This window comes from Mytilus californianus, unplaced genomic scaffold (genome assembly GCF_021869535.1).
Source record: "Mytilus californianus isolate M0D057914Y unplaced genomic scaffold, xbMytCali1.0.p SCAF_6, whole genome shotgun sequence".
Classification (NCBI taxonomy): domain Eukaryota; kingdom Metazoa; phylum Mollusca; class Bivalvia; order Mytilida; family Mytilidae; genus Mytilus; species Mytilus californianus.
In genome coordinates, this window is record NW_026262712.1 from 55,745,937 (window position 1) to 55,766,394 (window position 20,458).

A 20,458-nucleotide genomic window follows, 5' to 3' on the forward strand; every position below is an offset into this window, starting at 1 on the left:
TAGCTATGTCGGTGTTTCTTCTAAATCAAACTGTAAACCAAATATATCGTATAAATTTAGTTGACCCAAACTAAAATTTAATAAATGAACTGGGTGATAAATTATCTTTACCATAACACACGAATACAACAGAAAAAAAAATGAGATTTACAACTACAAACGATAAGTCATTTGACAAAATCCGATGAGAATAACAAATATAACATCAAAAATAAATACATGAATTTTGGATAGAAAAGTACCGTGACACGTCTTATAGCAATGCGAATTCACACTTATCAAAACAGTCACAATCGGGAATAAGTCACGTTCGGATATTAACAGATCAGACGACGTAATGTCAAACTACAATCTAACACGTGGTAAACATGTCCTTAGTTAGTTTGGACATAGACACATCGTATGGAACAACCGATTCGTGATGGTGTCCGTAAAATTTACGGAGTGTCATTTTTAAATTGTCCTCCTTATAACTTTGTTGGATCAACATTCATGCATTCGATTTTTTTTATTCAATACATAATATGATGTTTTTATCATCTTTTAAGTTCTCGCGAATAATAACTCGACCATTCTAAACCAGTTAATAAATCGAAGACCTTAATTCATATGTTCATAGCTATATACAAATTCATGTCTGAGTATTATAGTTCCTCATTCCTCTATTTTTTGTGTAAGAATCATATCCCAACTGATTAAACCTGTATAGTGTGAACATGCATGTGCGTAACGGTTTAACTTAGATATGTAAACGCCAAACGATTGGACAGATGGTATGTTACAGCTAGGAAATAGAAATTATACTATTGGAAAGTGGGAATTATCACCTTTGTCTTAGTTTGACGTCGTCCATCTGTGTAGATATCGAAGAAAAATCAAGATATGAATCAGAACTTCTACCTTCGGCTATAACCTTAATACCAGGTTCAATGGGATATTTGAGATAGTAGCAATCACTGAAATCTGATTTCTCAAAGTTAAAAAAAAACTTTGCATGCCGTTTTCAATTAAGATTGAACTAAGATTGAACATTTTGCACTAGATGTTTAGAATCTGTTAGCAATGCTGCATCCACATCTAATTGACACTGCTAGTTACAAATATATTATCACTATAATTCGGAAGCCACCTTTTACTGTATAAAAAAGAACAACAAAAACGTATCGATATTTCATGTTTTGTACGCCTAATATCATAAAACATATGCACATTCATTCAAGTTTCCAAAATACTCAGGAGTAAAGGACAAAATAAACTAAACACGTTACACCAAGATTTGATTAAACCACTTCTAAGAATTTAAAAACAAAATATTTTGTGAATATTTGGCATTCATTCAATGCATTCATTATAAAGCCAATGACACAGACTACGAGATATACGTGGGGGCATGCACAATACCAATTAAGTGCAGTAAGATAAAAGTGGGAATAAATATAAAAAAAATGCGAAATTACACACAAATTGTTTAACATTTTATTTGATATAATTTTTTTCAAAATTGATATAAAGAATAAATAAGTAGTTTCCAAAATGACTATGACTATAAGTACAAATCCGTTGAAAAGTCTTATTCGATAGGACACATTCGGGAAAAAGAGAACGGAGATGTGGGTACGATATTTTAAAAATAACCGTTGTCATCTGTGAAACAGATATTCCATAACGGTAAATTTGGAGCTGGATCTGCTTACCCTTCCGGATCACCTCAGATCACCCCCGTTTATGGTAGGGTTTGTGTTGCTCAGTCTGCAGTTTTCTATGATGTATTGTGTATACTGTTGTTTGTCTTTTGGTCTTTTCTTGTTTTAACATGGCATTGACAATTTATTTTCCACTTATGAGTTTGAATGTCCCTTTCGCCGTTCTTCTACATGGTGACATATATATCAATGTGTCGTCAAACAAATGATGATTTAATCTGTTTATTTTGTTATTAAAGTGTATTTTTCTATATAATAATTTGAACAACTTGTTACATTATGTGGAAGGAAAAAGTCTCGTTTATCGTCCATTGAAAAAAAAAATGAATTTATATTTACTCACTGTTTTACAACTGTGAAATTGCAATCAACATTCATGCATTCGATTTTTTTATTCAATACAATATATGATGATTTTATCATCTTTTAAGTTCTCGCGAATAATAATGGATGTTTTCATGATCGCTCTTATCATTTATGTAATTGTCAAAGTATAACAAAATAAGTATGTAAACCATATTAACACTACAATATAAAACAAAACATATAATGACTCGGCCATTCTATCAAAAGAAATTTCCGATGTTGATACTGCAAAGGTTTTACTGATGGGACCTTTATTTTGACCGTTCTTGACTCTTTGAATTTTAAATGCATACTCAGTGTTGGGCTTTAATCCTTCTACGATATACTTGCTAAAATTGCTAGGAGTTTCAAAGAAACATGTTACACAGATGCGTTTTTCTTCACACATTATCTTATAAAAGTCCATAAAACCAGCACCTACACCTGGTTCATCCCATGTTAGTTCCACTTTTGTTGAAGTTATATTTAAGGCAGTTGAACATCCTGGTTCAAACAGGGCCCTGTAGAATATAAACAAAATAGTTATTGATTGTTGGTTAATTCTCCCCAAGTGAAAACTATCACATGCAAATATATATTTAAAAAAAAAATTGAAAAAATAAGTATGATAGAACATGTGAGTGGACGATGAAAAGAAACAGACACGTTTGGCTGCTTTCAAAACGACAAAGACTTCATGGTTAAGGCAAACATTCACTTATCTATACATTGTGATTTTGATGGAGAGTTATCTCATTGGTACTCATATCCCATCTTTTTATCTATATTAATTACAGAAGTGTTACCGCAAGTGTTTTTAAATGCAGTAATTTGGTACTCTATATTGCTTGTTTTAGATTGGATGTTACCGTTTACAAATTTGTGTCTGTGCAATTCATATAATTGAATATAAGCAAAACAGCGGAATGTATTTGTAGGCAGGTAAGTCAATAACAATGAATGTGATATATACGTCGGTATGCATACTGACACTAGAACATAAACACGTACAAAGCTATTTCTTCAGTTTACCACATTAAACAACAGACTAGCGTCTTAACCAAAAGCCAGAACTCTAAATTATCTGATCCTGCATCATATTTTGTAATAAATAGGATTTGATTTAAACGACAAAACATGCATACTGTCACATCGTGTATAATCGATTAAATGCACAGTAATACATTGTTTTTCTAGGGGACTGTTTTATTACAAAAAATACATGAACTTATATTATTCTAAATGTGATTTTAATTCATGTTCATGTACCTGTACCAATGAACTCAGTTTTCAAGTTGAAACATTATGAGTTAAAATTCCAATGAAAAAATGACCAATCTTCTTGTTATTCAATTTTTATTTGTCAAAAAATAAAACAAAATAAAAGTAACACACTTTGAATATCATGCGTCCGAGCGTTTCCAGTTGGAACACAAAATATCATGTCAGATTTTGAGGATTTGCCTTTTTTGCAACGCTCAATCCATATTGTATTTAAAACCAATGATTTATATGTACTTAAAATGTGAGGAGCTATTTTTTTAAAAGGAGCATCAAACCAACAGCCAAAATAATCTAAAGAAAATGTGCCCGAGGAACTAGGAGCCTTCGCTTATTTTGAATTACAAAATTATAGAGAAAAAAAACTATATAGCACATTTCGATATAACAGCAGTATTATTATCCCAAAAGGGAAGACTACATCATAAATGTTCATGACAAATATTTGTTTATAGATAAATATCATTTTAAACTATGCTTGACCAGGATGTTTTAAATGTGGTTTTTAATAGTAAAAATTACACTAGTTGTTTTTGAAATGATCTTCAGATTCATTGAAACTCATAAGTTATGATGACAATTTTGTTCACAAAAACCATCCATGCTAGTGAAACTATTTGTAAATAAGAATATACATGCGTTGTATAATTTCAAAAAGGATAGTTCCATGTTATTCAAAATCAAAGTTTTAGGTTCGAAAACCAAACTGTCAGGCATTGCTTTTCAATTATCCAATAACGACTGATTCTGCCCGGTTGAAAGTTTATAGTATAGTAATTTCAAATGAAACTAAATAAGAAAATGTCCTGAAAATATAAGCAACATTAAATAGACATATATAAGTTAAACTCAGATCGACGTCCGGTCTCTACTCGACATCCGTTCCTCAAATCGACGTCTGTTCCTCAAATCGACGTCCAATGTAAAGTAAAATTCTCAAATCAGTGAATCATATTTCATCCCGTTATTGACGTCTGATGTTTCGCAATGTATTACCAAAACGAGATCCGCTTGATCGGAATCTTTTATCAGCGGTCAATAAAGTAGTCAACATCCCGTCCCAAATAATCAACTAAATACAAATAAAAGGACACCCATCAAAAAATGACAACACGAAAAACACAGACATCATATTACATGTACATGCATTATAATAGTTTGTTTCAAGAATTTAATCAACTCGATCTACGTTGTCTTATTCCTATCATATTCATATAAATGAATGGCAGGAGGATACTCGACAATGGGAAAACAACCCAACGACAAAGATAATCGAAAGACACCTGGGAAGCATTACACAGTCTCAAACAATAGACAAAATAAAAAAGTACAGTCAATTGTTTAAAGTATTATTATTTAGAATCTATGAGATTTAAAATCTTATACCTTTAACAACTTTTTAGTTTTAGGTTCAACCAACCATTCAATTTCAGAAAATGCCTATTTCAAATAAGAAATATGACAGTTGTTTTCATAAAATGAAATTGTGATGTCATTGTCGTAAAACGGACGTCGATTAGAAAAGCCAAAAATTGGACGTCGATTTGAGAACAACGAAAAAGATGTCGATTAGAGGAAAATTAAATTGACCGTTAAATCAAAACCTTAATTCATTATGACGTCATATATGGACGTTGATTTGAGGAACGGACGTCGATCTGAGTCTTACATATACATGATTTGGTTTAATAATGCCGGGAATAAAACAAATACCTTGCTCCCTTGTCGTGTCTTATCATATCAGTCATCGTTTCCTTATTGCTTGTTTTCGATAATACAATATTATAATGTCTGTACGTGTTACTAGATGACAGCCCTTTCATTTCAGTTAAAGTTTTGATGTCTTTTAGTCTTTTTTTCTAACTTGTCGTTGAGCCCTTTTATCATGTCGGTAAACGTCGTTGTGTCTTTTGTGATTGATACATTTATCGTTTGCTGATTTTCACTTATCCATTCAGATAATGTTTTTTTTTTGTTTTCCTCGCTACTTACAGTAAACATTTTTTTCGTTTTCTCCAACCCGTTTTATTAAAGTTTCTTTATCGGCCGTTGTGTTTTGTAAAACTATAATTCGGTACGTTAACAACAATGAGTTTGTGTTCATTGATAACATTTGAAACTTTATAGATCCAGGAAACGAATTTGTATCTCCTTTCTTCCATTTGTGTTTTGTTTGGTCTTCTCCTAAAATCCACGTCATTAACTTATCTGTGTCTTTTTTTACCAATTTAGTTAACATTTCAATGTTTCTTCTAATCAACTCAGATAAAGCGTCATTCCGTTCACTACTATCATTAGTTAACTCTTCTTCTACGTCTCTTATTCTTGTAGTTGATTTGATAAAAAGATTTCGGTATGCAATCACCAACGATATCCCGATTCATGATAATACCTGAAACAAAGAAGAAGAATTTGTATCATTCTTATACAAAGATGAGGGATCATGTAAAAAGTAAAATACGGAATTACAAATGTAGTAAAATGAATTGATCTGTTTGATATTTAGTGGCTGCTGCTTATCGTTTAATGGCCAATACTTCATACAGATTGAGAATGAAACTTGTAACAATTATAAAAATAGGCAGATTTTTCAAGGTGGAACAACTTGGAAAAAATGCGATAATTTAAGACTGCTTCTGGACAACAAACATGATATGTAAGATAGGTAATATATGTGCCTTTGCAACATGTCATATAATCTTAAGGTTGTACATAGACTTATTGCATGGCAAGAACCTTTTACGTGCAGAAAGTGTTGTATACCCTGTATACGATGCAAAATAATATCAGAGTCCTAAACAGTTATATGGCCTCAACAGAAAACCAAAAATAGTTGTTTTCAGTGGTAGGATTTCTGATTCTAAAGATTTTAAAATTTAGCTTTCGACCTAACAACATTGTTAGAATTGGGTGCAATCTTTTTTTTTTGTATTCCTTGTCATGCAAAGGAATACATATGTAAATGAATATGACATAACAAACTTATGATGTAAATAATCCTTTCTCACTCTACCCTCTATAAACAACAGATTTCAGGCAACAACACCTCGTATGTGGTTATTGAGATAATTTTGTATGGCTTAAATATGGATAGCTTTGCTCTGTAAAGGCGCTGACAAAACCTGCTCATCAATTAATGAAAACCTTTCTGAAATCACCCAACATTTAGCAGTAGAGTATACCTACGATTTGATTGTACGAACTGTAAGATCAGATGCAAAAGTTGTATATCTGTTTCCGAATTTTCACTGAATAGAATAGCTGGATACCGATTTTTTTGTTTTCAAGTGAAGCATTGCATTTATTTTTTTCGGTTGTAATAAAGAACTCTACATATCAGATAGTGTAGTGATATGACATTGCTAATCAAAACATGTATTTCATTTATTTATTTATATTTCATGTGTATTTGTACTAATTTATCCCACTCGGTAACTTTGTATGTTATGTGTTAATATGTATTGACACTTACCCATTTTGTAGTGTACAGTAGATTGTACATATAATTATAGAAATTGTATTTTGTTTTCTATTTAGGAGTGAAACCAGCGATTACCATAACACTATGAAAGATACATATACATATAAGTAAATTATATATTTTTTAATATTCCTATTACACAATTATATAATTTCTCACCTTAATTGAATAGTCGTCCATGAATCTTTAAGTTGACTTAAGTAATTTCGACCCTATTTATAAGTATTAAATGACAAATGGTCCTAAGAAAAGCGTTTTGTTCTATAGAGACATATAAAGAAATATATCTTCAAACTTGTGAAGTGACCCATTAACAAACTACATAGTTCTGAGTAACGTGTTTCACCTAATATTTGTGAATAGATTACATATACTTTTCATTCATTTATATTCTATAAATATGCAGGATTTCAAGACATGCAAGAGGAAAAAAATATAAAAAAACAATCTTCCCGTTGACATATGAATATATTAGTTATTCCTTGAATTATAAAAAATCCACTTTAGAATTCCTGGAAGTTTTCAAAGGATTTGTTTAATGAATCAATAGTAGACATCGCGAAATGATCGCACAAGTAACTTTAGGGTTATCTGTTCACATATATTGGGAATTCGTGTAAGAACACCGTCATGCGTTTAATTCGGTAACATAAGTGTTTTGATAAATAGTTTGTTTAAAACTTCTGAATTGATTTTTAAATTGGTTTATGTTAAGCGGTTCATAATTTCTACTGAACATTGAACAAACTTTTTTGTTTTTGTTTCAAATATACGACTTCGTCGTTATTTTTTGTTGAAAATATAAAATTGAATGCATTTATTTAAAAAAAACTAATACATTCGCCATTCCTACGTATAAAATATATATCGCTAGATAAAACATATGACACCAACCGTGCTCAAAACTGATATCAAAAGCAAAACAAACACACAGGAATGAAAACAGCAATCTATGAATCGTGGACTACATCAAAGGCCAGAAAAGAACCAATCTATGTAAGGAACACCAATGATAATACTGTTAGAATACCCTGATACATATACTATTTGTGTTTGTTTTAAACAAAATTTTAAGTGATAGGACTTTGAATGACAGTATCCTCGCACATCTATAAGACTGTATTCACAGGTTGACTATAATTTGCAAAGTATATGTTATGTGTGTGAAAATAACTTGACGTCTGCAGTAAGGAACGGCCAAGAAAAAAATCAATCGTGATGTCTCAAATGATGTATGGCACTTCCTGAAAAGTTTTATTAAAGTAAACGATACTGCCATATGAAGTTCAGAAAGCTAAGACTGCTATTTGGGAAAAGAAATTATAAATCTTTTATTAATATTTCATAGCAAAATCAAAGATGAATTAAAGAATGTCATAAATCATTTCAATTCTTCTAGGGAACACAACCAACAACAATTGCATTAGACTACTGCGTATATTAACATTCACATTAGCTTATAGACCTTGCAAAAAGTGCCTAATTTTAAAATGTTATATGTATTTGTATCATGGCCCAGATTAACATAGATATAACAAGTATAAAAGGTACTATACATTCAAATCGTATTATCATTTGACGTCTGCAGTAAGGAACGGCCAAGAAAAAAATCAATCGTGATGTCTCAAATGATGTATGGCACTTCCTGAAAAGTTTTATTAAAGTAAACGATACTGCCATATGAAGTTCAGAAAGCTAAGACTGCTATTTGGGAAAAGAAATTATAAATCTTTTATTAATATTTCATAGCAAAATCAAAGATGAATTAAAGAATGTCATAAATCATTTCAATTCTTCTAGGTAACACAACCAACAACAATTGCATTAGACTACTGCGTATATTAACATTCACATTAGCTTATAGACCTTGCAAAAAGTGCCTAATTTTAAAATGTTATATGTATTTGTATCATGGCCCAGATTAACATAGATATAAAAAGTATAAAAGGTACTATACATTCAAATCGTATTATCATTTGTTTATCAGTCTGGGAAGCAAAGCTATAAAGTATAGAAAAGTCGTCTATTAGTGTGTGAATTGACTATATAATGTACCGCTCATTATGTGTCCACAAATACAAAACATGTATTCATTGGGTCTAAAAATTGTTCTCTTAACGTGAAAATCACATAGATATCTATTCTGCCTAACGTTGTAAACTACAAATACATGTAAACCAGTTGCATAATAAGTAGTTTTCAGAAACATGCTCCTCCTTATATACTTGAATTTTCATTCATTTAAAGTCTTTAAATATACAGAGTTAAAGGAAAAGATATAACGAAATAATTGGATCTTTTAATTCAACTGATGCCAATACCTGGAAGTTTTTCAACGATTCGTTCAATAAAGCAATAGTAGGAATTGCGAAATGAATATACTTTTGCATTAGCCTATCAAAATTTACTGAGAATCGGTTAAACTATTCACACCTTCAGGTATTTAATTTGGTAAAATTAGTGATCAAATGATTATAAATAGATAGTTTGAACTAATTGCTATAACTGAACCTTGAAATTGTATTATGCTATGCAGTTCTGATTTCATAATATTTACCTTGGGGATTTAATTAACCGATTTGAGAAGTTAAAAAAATATCACTGCATCGACAGTTATTTGGTGCAAATGTTGTATTGTACGCATTTAAATATACAGTCGAATAATCATTACGCCAACAGCACATGTGATAGATCTTTATTATATCCGTCGACAATCATAAACAAGACTAATTGGATGGCTTTTAAAGAATCGTTTTCAAGATATATATCATGACCAAAAGACTATAACAAAACAAGTAAAAGATAACAAAGTCTATATGACACTAAATATCGCGTATTTGCAAACTTTTACTTTATTTTTTACCTTCATATTCTTCAGTTATATAACCGTGTGTTACAGTATCTTAACACTTCTGTTGTTCTACTAATAGATTAAGTTATACCTTTTTTATACGTGTATGTAATTGTGTTCAAATATGATTACGATAACAGTATGGTAAACTCCAGAAATACTAGTCAGTATATTTGAAATAATGTATTGCACGTACTATTTAATTAACATTGAGGATATCATAATGATGAATACTTTGTAAGTTATGGATAATGCATATTTGAAGGTTTTTCTCGTCGCTGAACACACCGAGGGGTGTCAGGATCGCTCAAATAAAAGACCGACCGTAGGGAGGTCTTTCTTTTGAGCAAACTTGACACCCCGAGGTGTGTTCTACGAAAAGACAAACCTTCAAATATGCATTTTTCTGACTTATATACCGTCAAACATAACATTTTCTGCTAAGATATGCAAAAATTTGCATCCTATTTTACCGAAAATGGGATCGTTCAGTTTGTAATACGCCCTACGGCTCATTTATAATGTGAAATACAACTCGCTGGTTAATCTTGATATATATAAACGTTATAAATCATTATCCAGACACAGATAAATATTACTGTTACTGCAGTTAATAAATTGTTAGCACCCAATAATGATTTACGAAAAATATAAGTCACTTTGTAAGTAATTTATAGTACCAACTTAGTTTATGAAAGGGGGTGCTTTATTATTTTTTTTTCTATTTGTAATGACATTTTTATCCGTGAAAGGGAGACTATTTTTTCAATAAGTTTAAACGAATGAACTATTTGGAAAAATTTTCATATGAATGGCAATACATTTGTTTTCAAACATCGAATCGGATTTAATTCTATACTTCCCCTACCCAATTGTGAGGTACGTGGCTGTTATTCTATAGAATATAAGAACATTTGTTAGTTCAGAGGCGGATTTAGGGAGGGGGCAGGCCTCGGGGCAGGAGGCCTACCCCCCCCCTTTTGTGGGCAAAAATTGGTTGATCATTTAGGGAATCACTGAAGCATGACGGGAGCGGGCCCCCTCTATGGCAGTCAGTAGGCCACATTTATGAAAATTTCTGGATCCGCCACTGCAGTTGATCCTTTAATAGAGTAAAGAGTATGTATGGTTGTAAAAAGTTAATTACTTACACAAAGAGAGCACGAAATCGTGATACATCTGCAAATTTACATGTAACACAAAACGAATAGCGATACACGTAGATCAATTTATGATTTCCAATCGATAAGATTTTCAAAAACCTACTCATGCATGTGTTAAATCTATCTTGTTTTAAAAGTGTTATGAACAGTTTTCCGTTTTTAAATTAATCTCACTTATATGAAAATGTCCCGTTCTTGTTACGTAGCGATAATTAACAAACACAACTTCCCATTATTAGTTTCGAAAGTTAAACTGCGCGTCAATGACGATTTAAATTTCATAGCAGAAATGTGTCTTTCTTATTGCCAAAAGCACTTTACGATTATAAGTATATTACATCAACTAGACTTGTTTTTCTTCTAGTGTTTTATAGGTCTGCTAGATTATCATTCACTCTATGACTCGGTTCTGATAATTTATACGCTATATTACCTGTTGAAAGACTACCGTCACTGGTTAATTATACTATTAGATTTGTATATGCGTTTTGCATGCACAATATCATGACGACAGCAGTATCTTAAGTTCCAGAACAAGCGAATTGTATGTCTGAAATTATAAATTGTCCTCGCTGGAAATATCGTTGACTAGACCAATACGACCCTTGAGGGTATAAATAGTCCAAAAGTTGGTCCTTTGTCCCTGATAAGTTACTCCATACCTTTTGAGATGTCTCCGATGAGAAATTAAAGAATTATTAAGGAACAAAGGTTTATTCTCCTTTCATTAAAGTTGACCTTTGAGGGTTCGTCAATTATATATACGTCCCGTTTGTTAATATATGAACTCAAGTATCTATTCTCATCGTGGGTGTTTAAATGCTTGGTCATGAGTGTACCTGTTACATGTACGTCCAGAAAAGTTCGTCGGTCGAAAATGAAGATTATTATTTGTTTGGTCAGTTTATACTAACTCGAACGGGTAGATCAGGTCGGTAAGCTACTCCTTCTACATTTTGGCTTATCGTGAAGTTCTATGGTCTCGATTTAATAATCTTCTGTGGTCAAAGAATGCTGCTTGCAAATCATTCGAATAAGATCGTAGTTGCATGACGTTATTACAGAATCATGTGCCTTGCGCACTTTTAGCATCCCAATATGTTCATATTTACTCTTTACTTGTTTCGGTTCTTATAAATCATTGGCTTACAAATATTTGTCTTTGAACGTTTCCGATGAAGGTAAATCCAGAAAAGCGCATCGAAATCATGAAATTTATATAACGTGTTGTTACTATTTTTTAAATACCTCTCTGTTTTTTAGACGTTATCAATGTTTTTTGTAAATTATAAATATATATACTGTTTAACGTAAGGTCGAAACACTCTCATACAAATAAATAAGACTACTAGCCACCATAAATAAAAATAGAATATTGACATTTAATATAGGTTACTGTAATGTTCTCAACAATAAGCAAACACATATCGTAAAGTAAGCTTTAACACATAAAATGCCCTATTATAGCATAATGTAAGAAAATTTAAACGAAAAAGATGGCCTGATATATGATAAAACTATAAACAAAAACATAGTCATCTCACATCAAACAACGTCAACCAATTCGTGAAGGTAGCCGTAGCACTTTAAAACTATTTTCCTTTCAAGATATAATATGAGAGAATCCTTCTGATAACTGTTTAGGTTTAAGCATTCGTAGATTCAACAATATTTTCGGTGTTTTCCTTGAAGCCATGTAAAAAAAATCTAGTAGATCTAAAGCAGTCAATCTCGCTCATCTGTTTTTCTATAAAATGTATTTTCTGATAATGTACAGAAGAGCTCCTAAATATGGTTCACCCCACGTTAAATAACCGTTGTTGAAGTCATGTCTGAAGAAAATGGCTGACCTTGTAAAAACAATGGTTTGTAAAAAGTTATATGCATAATTCTATGATTAGATCTTTAATGTCTATCTTCTTCAACATGTTCAAGACGGGAACAAATAAACAAAATATCTAAAATCGTGCTCTTAATTAAGAATTGGGAATGCAATTACGTTTTTCATAATGGATAACCATACATAACAAGAATCGAAGAGAAAACAATAGAACATCGGTCGCCACCGAAAAAACAACGAAAAGACAATCACCCGATTTTATTTTTTTTCTTAATTTACGGTTTATAAAATGTGAATTATGAAGCCTGGTATCTTTGATGAGTCTGTATATAAAGAGGACTGGAATGAAATTTGATGGGTTTCTTTAACATGCAGTGTCCATATCAACATGATCAATTCCAAAATTCATGCTCTAGATTTACCCTTCCAATGAAGACCGTGCACGACAGAGTATTCATGTTATTTCACACAGTTAAACAAACGTCCTATAGGAAAAGATCTCAAAACATAATATATTTATATTGGATGTTTATGTATTTGTTACAAAGAACAATAGACAAGGGTTCAAACAAATTGTAAATACATTAAACTTCGGAGTCAGAAAAAAGGTTAAAGAGACTGCACACTATCTTTTATTCAAATAAATTATTAATAGAAATAGACTCGAAGTTAACAGACAGTAGCACATAAGTATGAAGGAGGTAGTGTAATACTTTCATCTGCGAAGATTATAATTCCGTTTCGATAATTTCCCCTTCTTTGCTACTTCCTGATCTTGTGAAAATTCGATGTGTACTGTTGTTAATTGCTTAGATTTTATGAAATTAAGATTCTTGTTATTATAAGTGCTATCAATTTGCATAAAATGGAAAAAAAAATATATCTTCAACATTAACGTTCCAGGTTGACAAATCACTATTTCAACATTGGAATGAGGGTAAACATGATGTAGCTCGCCATCTCGGATAGGTCGATAGTATTGTCGGATTCTTTCGACTTAGATTTATCAAGGTTCAACTGTATGTTTATATCAAATAAGTTGGCAGAACACTTCAGAAAATTTGCAATTCACTCTAGTCTACCCATAAGGCATAAGATAATTCATAAACTATCTGTCACGTAAATTTTCTAACTCTAGAACTTGACCGAGTGAAAATTTTCAGTACAAAGGATTTACAAAACTATCATCTGTGAAAACAGACATTGCAAATGAAAATGATACCCCTTTATATTAAAGAAGGAGCAAGACGAACGCTCTAAACCAAAATAGGAATGATATTAGTTGAAATGTGTGCAGTTTGTTCGGTATATTTTCTCTTCTCTTTTCCTACCAATTTATGCACAGCTTTCCGTCATTACTTTTCTCATCTTTTAGATTTTGCAAGTAACGTTTCCATCTCTTTTTCTATCTGTACAGTTTGTTCAATGAACTTGTTTTCCTTTTTTTGTACCAATTCGACCCAACTATCCTTCACTCGTTCTATCTTTATAGTTTGATCGATTAAGGTTTCTGTCTTTTTTCCCCATCTTAGCAGCGTTTTCAGACAATGTTTCCTTCGCTTGTTTAACTGATTTAACCCAATCATCCTTCACTTTTTCTATCCTTTCAGCTTGTGTAATTAACATGTCCTTCTCTTTCTCTATTAGTGCAGTTAAAGTTTCATTTTCTAATTTAATCCAAGCAGCCTGTTCAGTTAACGTATATAACTCTTTTTTCGTATTTGCAGATTGGTCAAATTAAGTTTCCTTCTCTTTTCTTATCGATTCTGTAAATGTTTCCTTCATTTTCTCTATCCATGCAGCCTGTTCATTCAACGTTTGTTCCGATTTTCCGGTGAATTGTCCCAATGTTACCTTCTCTTTTTCTATTATTTCAGCTTGTTCAATTAAAGTCTTCTTCCCTTCTCTAATCAATTCAGTCAGCTTTTCCTTCTCTTTTCCTATCAAGTCAGTAAACACGTTCTTCTCTTTTACTTTAATTTCATTGAAGGTTTCCTTCTCTTGTTTCATCTTTGCAGATTGGTCAAATAACATCTCATTATCGTTCTATTCCCTTCGGTTGATGGGTTCGTCTCTTTTTCTATCTCTGCAGCTTGCTCATATAGTTTTTTCCTATCTTGTTTGATGAATTGCACTAACACCGCCTTCTCCTTTGCTACCGTTTCAGATTGTTCAGATAAGGTTTTCTTTCATTGTCCTATCAATTCAGTTAACGTATTCTTTCCTTTTTCTATTAACTCAGACAACGTCGCCTTTTCTTTTTCTATCCTTTCCGCTTGTTCAGTTATCAGTTTCTCCTCGCTGCTTGACAACTCAGTCAATGTGTCCTTTTGCTTTCTTTTCAATTCAGCCAACAATTCTTGTGTCAGGTTAACCAACTATTCCTCTTGTTTTCTTTTGTTAGAATAACTTTGGTAGGTAGTCACAGACAATGCCCCAATGAATGATAACACCTGTAATTGTTATAAAAGTGGAAGTAATTACACCTGCATTTAACAGTGATTTCTAGTAAATGCCATTAAAATGGAAGCTTCTGCAAGAAACCTCGTCTTAAATAATCAACTTAAGTAATCATATATGTATATATATGCATGATATCGATCAATATCTGTTCCTTGAAAATTTCAAAATTATGACAAGAGAAGAAACATCTGATCAATTTAAGTTTATAAGCATTTTGGCATATACTGCAAGTGATCATATATTATAATAAATAGGCCATTCGGAATAAAAGAGTTGCTCCAGTCCTTAGATGTTTAATGCGATCAGATAAAACTGACTTAAATTCATGTCTACTTTGAAGTTCTTTTATACGTCATTTCTGGTTTTCCATTCATATCATTGTAAAAGACCTATTCATCGTGTAAGATATTCAAGTTCGTTAAGACAACAAGATGAATTTTGTATGAAATTGGGATTGTCATTGTACTTACAACATGTAGATACAAATGCCACTATTTTTTGCCGGTCGATCAACAATGAAAGATAATTGTATATCAGTTTAATCTCAATTAGTCTACAAACATTTCTCTTTTAAAGTTAGTTCATGTTCAAATAAATATACATTTGTAGTTAAAAACAAAACATCACATTGTTGCGGACCTTTATATGTTCTACGTAATGTTTAGTCTGATTTTATTTGCAATCATACCACATCTTCTTATTTGTATGTGCAGTTAAAGTGTTTTAATCTTTCAGAATGAAATTGTCAGAGTAAATTCCTAGTGAGATACATGTAGCCAAACGAACAAAGTACCACATTTTAATAATAGAATAGTATGTGTATATGTTACTGAAGACTTAAAACATCGCCTACAATAACAAATATTAGAAAACCAAGTGCACTTAAAGACCCATCAATAAAAGTGGGAAGGAATATCTTGTAATGACTTGCATTTCATAAGCAAAGTTACAAGATGAACAAGTTTTGTTTTTCTTTTAAATATTGCCATGTGTGGATATTTATTTCACTTCATGTATCAATGTCCAATATGAACGAAACGTATTTTCGTGGTTTAGTAAACATAGACATACGATAGTGCATGTGAGTTTAGTGATGGAATTTTATGTGACTGTCATACAAGTGAGTAGTTTAGCTAGCTATACAACCAGATTTAATCCCCATTTTCTACATAAGAAAATGCTTGTACCAAGTCAGGAATATGACAGTTGTTATACATTCGTTTGATGTGATTGAGCTTTTGATTTTGCCGTTTGCTTATGGACTTTCCGTTTAGCATTTTCCTTGGGGTTCGGTATTTTTGTTATTTTACTTTTTTATATTTTCATTTTTTTTGTTTGTTAAATAAACGAATGTTAACTACGTCATTCAGCACATTAAAAGTCTCAGAGTATCTGCCTTAATAATTTTAGCATATACGTGAAGCTGAAGTGTGTACATGATGTTGATGAATTGCATATGCTTTTAAAAAATTAAAGCGTTTTAAAAGTACATTCATGTTATTGTACGTGTATTAAAACAGACACATACACAAATGTATTAGGTTTTAAATCACCATGACAAACAAATAATGAAATGATTACCACTTACTGTAGCATTTCCATGAGTGTATGGGCCAATTGTAGAATTATCCCTTTACAATCCAAAACAATCCATAAATGCAGTGGCTCTTGAGAAAATGTGTTCCATATGTATTCCATAAATATAAAGACAATGTGTTTCACAATTTGGTGTAAACCTTCATTTTCAACTATTAATAAATATATGTTTTTTAGAAGCGTGCTTTCTTGACTAACATAATATGTTACACCTTATATATGTTGATATTACATTATCATAATACTTCATTTGTCGGGTTTCTATAGGTATTATCCAGAATTATGAACACAGGATTATTTCATATGTATCTTTGAAGGAGAAAATGCTTCCTATGAATTAAAAACCCTTCGTGTCGTTTTACCTGATATTGTAGAGTTGTTTTGTTAACCAATACCAGTTATTGTGAAATTAGATAACGGAAATTTTAACTCGCGTGTGGGTGTTTCTGATCTTATCGCTTACATGTATTAAAGATACGACAAAGACGTCTTTTTAAAATGAATAATAGTTGAAAGCAATACTCTAAATTTGTGAAATCTGAAATAAGGTAAACAAATGTTGTTGTTTATTTTGCATCTTATATCTAACATATTTCCGTTTTAATATTGATTGTTGTGCTTTTATTTCAACATATCAGCGTGATGTGGTGATTTTAAACTTATGGACATTAAAAAAAAATAACTATCAATCGGTTAATTTATATAAAAAAGTTATTTATTATAGTACAAATCCGTTAGTGGTAAGCTTGACTAATTCAATTAAAAATATATATATATATAACAGGTAATTAACAGTTTGGAATTCTGACTGCTTATTGATTTCTACTTTTATATCTTGATGCAGAATAAACGCAGGTTTAGCGTACCAAGTTTTTCGCCTGATATATGTGATGAGTTTTATAACCACATAGCCGATGCCACTATTGTTGGACATTTCGTTTCTGAGAGAATCAGATCCAAAATAGTCAGCACTTGTGTGTTGACATACAATATTAATAATTGATAAGTTATTTCGACTGACTGTTATATAATGTTTAAGCATTCGAAACTTTACATTAAAGATGTATTTGAAGTAAGCGACCGGTTCTTTATTTGATATTTGATATTCAATATTTAATATCAAAGCGGCTGATAAGATTTAACAAATTTGACATTTTTAAATTATCTTGATTGAAATAATAAAAAAATATATTATTCGATAACATGAAAAGCATGGTACATGTAGTAAGGAGAAGTAGGGGATCTTTTTGTCACCCCTTCGGGTATTCGTAAATTCTAGTTGTCCTCATATATAAACCATCAAATATAAACCCTGATGTAAATTGCATACTAGTATTTTTAATATTTATGAAATATAGATTTTTATCACTGAAATGTAATCAAAGGTGGATTTATTAAACATGATATTTCAAGAAACAAAAACCATGAAAACGGACGGATAGTTTCGTAACATTTGAAATATACATAGAAACAACCATTGAATGCCGAAAAAAAAAATTAGATTGACTTACAAATGTAGTATTCCAACATATATTCGGGTAAAAGATTATGTCTTCATCATATGAAAATCAAGCACAATCCCTCCCGTTCGGGGTTAAGTATCATACCATCATAAACTATATGAGAAGAATATAACCCGTATCCTGCCAACAACTGGTTTTAGAATATGAAAATCAAGCACAGTCTCTCCCGTTCGGGGTTAGATATCATGCCATCATAAATTAAACGAAAAGAACATAACCCGTAATATGCCATCAACTTGTTAAAGAATAAATGTGTATATTTCCGATGCAAAGACTTGACAACAGTATTGTACTACATTCCTTCTGAATATGTATGTTTAAAGGTTTTGTTAGCTTTTGAGGTGAATAACGACTTTTTCGTAATTTTTTTAGTTCAACACGATAAATCGCTTTTGTGTACATACGTATACTGAAATCGTCGATTATCAAATTTTCATTTTAGATGTTTTGATGGGTCATTGCTGATTTGAGTCATAAATTGTTATTCCTAATAATACAGAAACAGGTCTGCATTAAGTGGTGCACAGTTTAGTCCCAAATGGAATTCCGATAACTTTGCAATATACGGAATTTCAAAATTGAATAAAAATGGTATCTAGTAAATTTCAAGTGCAGTTATTATATCAAAGTAGATTAAATTGACACAGTCCTTTTATTTGTCGTTACTAAAAATTTACCCAAAATAGATTGAACATTATATTTGCATTCTGACTTTTTAAATGCCCATTTAATTAGGTATGTGATTTGTATGTAAATGAGATAATGAGGCAAAGCAGTATATAGGGTAGAACAAGTAAAACTTTGAACAGATTAGAAAGCAAAAATATGTGCATGCCTTTTATCAAGTACTTCCAACGAATTATTGACGCTCCAAAAATGATTAATTCCACTATTTTCTTAGGTCTTATTTGAAAAACAAATATTACCATGTGTAGTAGATGCAGATACCAATGTAAGACAATACCTCTTTCCAACCTCGCTTACCATAGAGGTAAGGTGAACGTATTTTTATACATCAATCAATTATACCTAGGATTTATTGGCCATGAAAAATGTGCATATATTTAAAATGGTATATGTATTTTTATCGTGGCAAAGATCAACATTGATTTGATAAATATACAAGCTATTCATTCGGAGCGGATTTACATTTTACATATAGAAAACATTAATAAAACGGTTCAAATAAGTATTTTATTCTACATGTTCTATAATCGTGAAATCACAGATATACATCTTCTGCCTTTCGCATTGAGCCACAAATAAATGTAAACCAGTTGCATAATAGGTAGTTCTTAGAAATATGTTCCTCCTAATAAAGTTGTATTTTCATTCATTAAAAGTCTATAAATTTGCAGAATTTTTTAAGGAAAATATAAAAGGTTAAACAACGAATTATTTGGATCCATCCTTTCAGCTTTTGTCAATTTAGGAACGTTTTTCAATGATACATTCAATAAAGCAATAGTAGGAATTGTGAAATGAGTGTACTTTTGCTTTAGTCTATTGGAAACACAACTTCAAAATACTGATGGATTCAGTCGAGGATTATGCCAGGCAATGGGTTAAACGCGAGAAAGAAGATGTAGATACTCTTTCCGAATGAATTAAGGCTGTGAGGTCGTCGATACAAATCAAAATTAAGAAACTGAATGGGTCTATCAATACCCATGCTACGTCAATCTTTAAAGACCCAAATGTTGCAAAACACTTGTCCTACCTCCATGACAAATATGTTGTTGTCCCTGCAGATAAAGCCCCAAACAACATCGTTTTTGTGTGTAAATCACATTACATTAACTGCTTGATAAATGAATTAGGTATTGCCAATTGACTTGTAACTCAACATATACCCCCACGACACTTACTAAAGAGGAAATCCTGGATAATCATAGGTCTTTTCTATGTTCCTTTAGAATTCCACCAAAGATGAAGAACTGGATCTACAATCTCTGTATTGGATTCCTAAACTAAATAAGTGTCCCTAAAAAACAACGGTATATTGTTGGGTCTTCCAAGTGCTCCACGAAACCTTTTTCTAAATTATTAACATCAATTTTTTTCACCAATCAAAGCCGGGCTTCAAAATTATTGTGAAACTGCCTATTCTAGAGGTGGCGTGAATCAGATATGGATACTTAAAATTCCAAAGATCTTTTAGAGTACATACAATATAAGACTCTTTCATTTTTTTATATTAAAACATATGACT

At 31.4% G+C, this 20,458-nt stretch overlaps 2 long non-coding RNA genes across 2 annotated transcripts; both read right to left on the reverse strand.

The window, feature by feature from the left end:
- Positions 1-1,814: 1,814 nt before the first annotated feature.
- Positions 1,815-7,033, reverse strand: LOC127705737 (uncharacterized). Its single transcript, XR_007983969.1, has 3 exons — positions 6,970-7,033; positions 5,043-5,721; positions 1,815-2,569 (listed from the first exon to the last, which is right to left on the reverse strand). It is a non-coding gene; the product is annotated as an uncharacterized LOC127705737 (long non-coding RNA).
- Positions 7,034-13,278: 6,245 nt separating this feature from the next.
- Positions 13,279-18,749, reverse strand: LOC127705731 (uncharacterized). Its single transcript, XR_007983962.1, has 2 exons — positions 16,716-18,749; positions 13,279-15,117 (listed from the first exon to the last, which is right to left on the reverse strand). It is a non-coding gene; the product is annotated as an uncharacterized LOC127705731 (long non-coding RNA).
- Between the last annotated feature and the right edge of the window lie 1,709 nt (positions 18,750-20,458).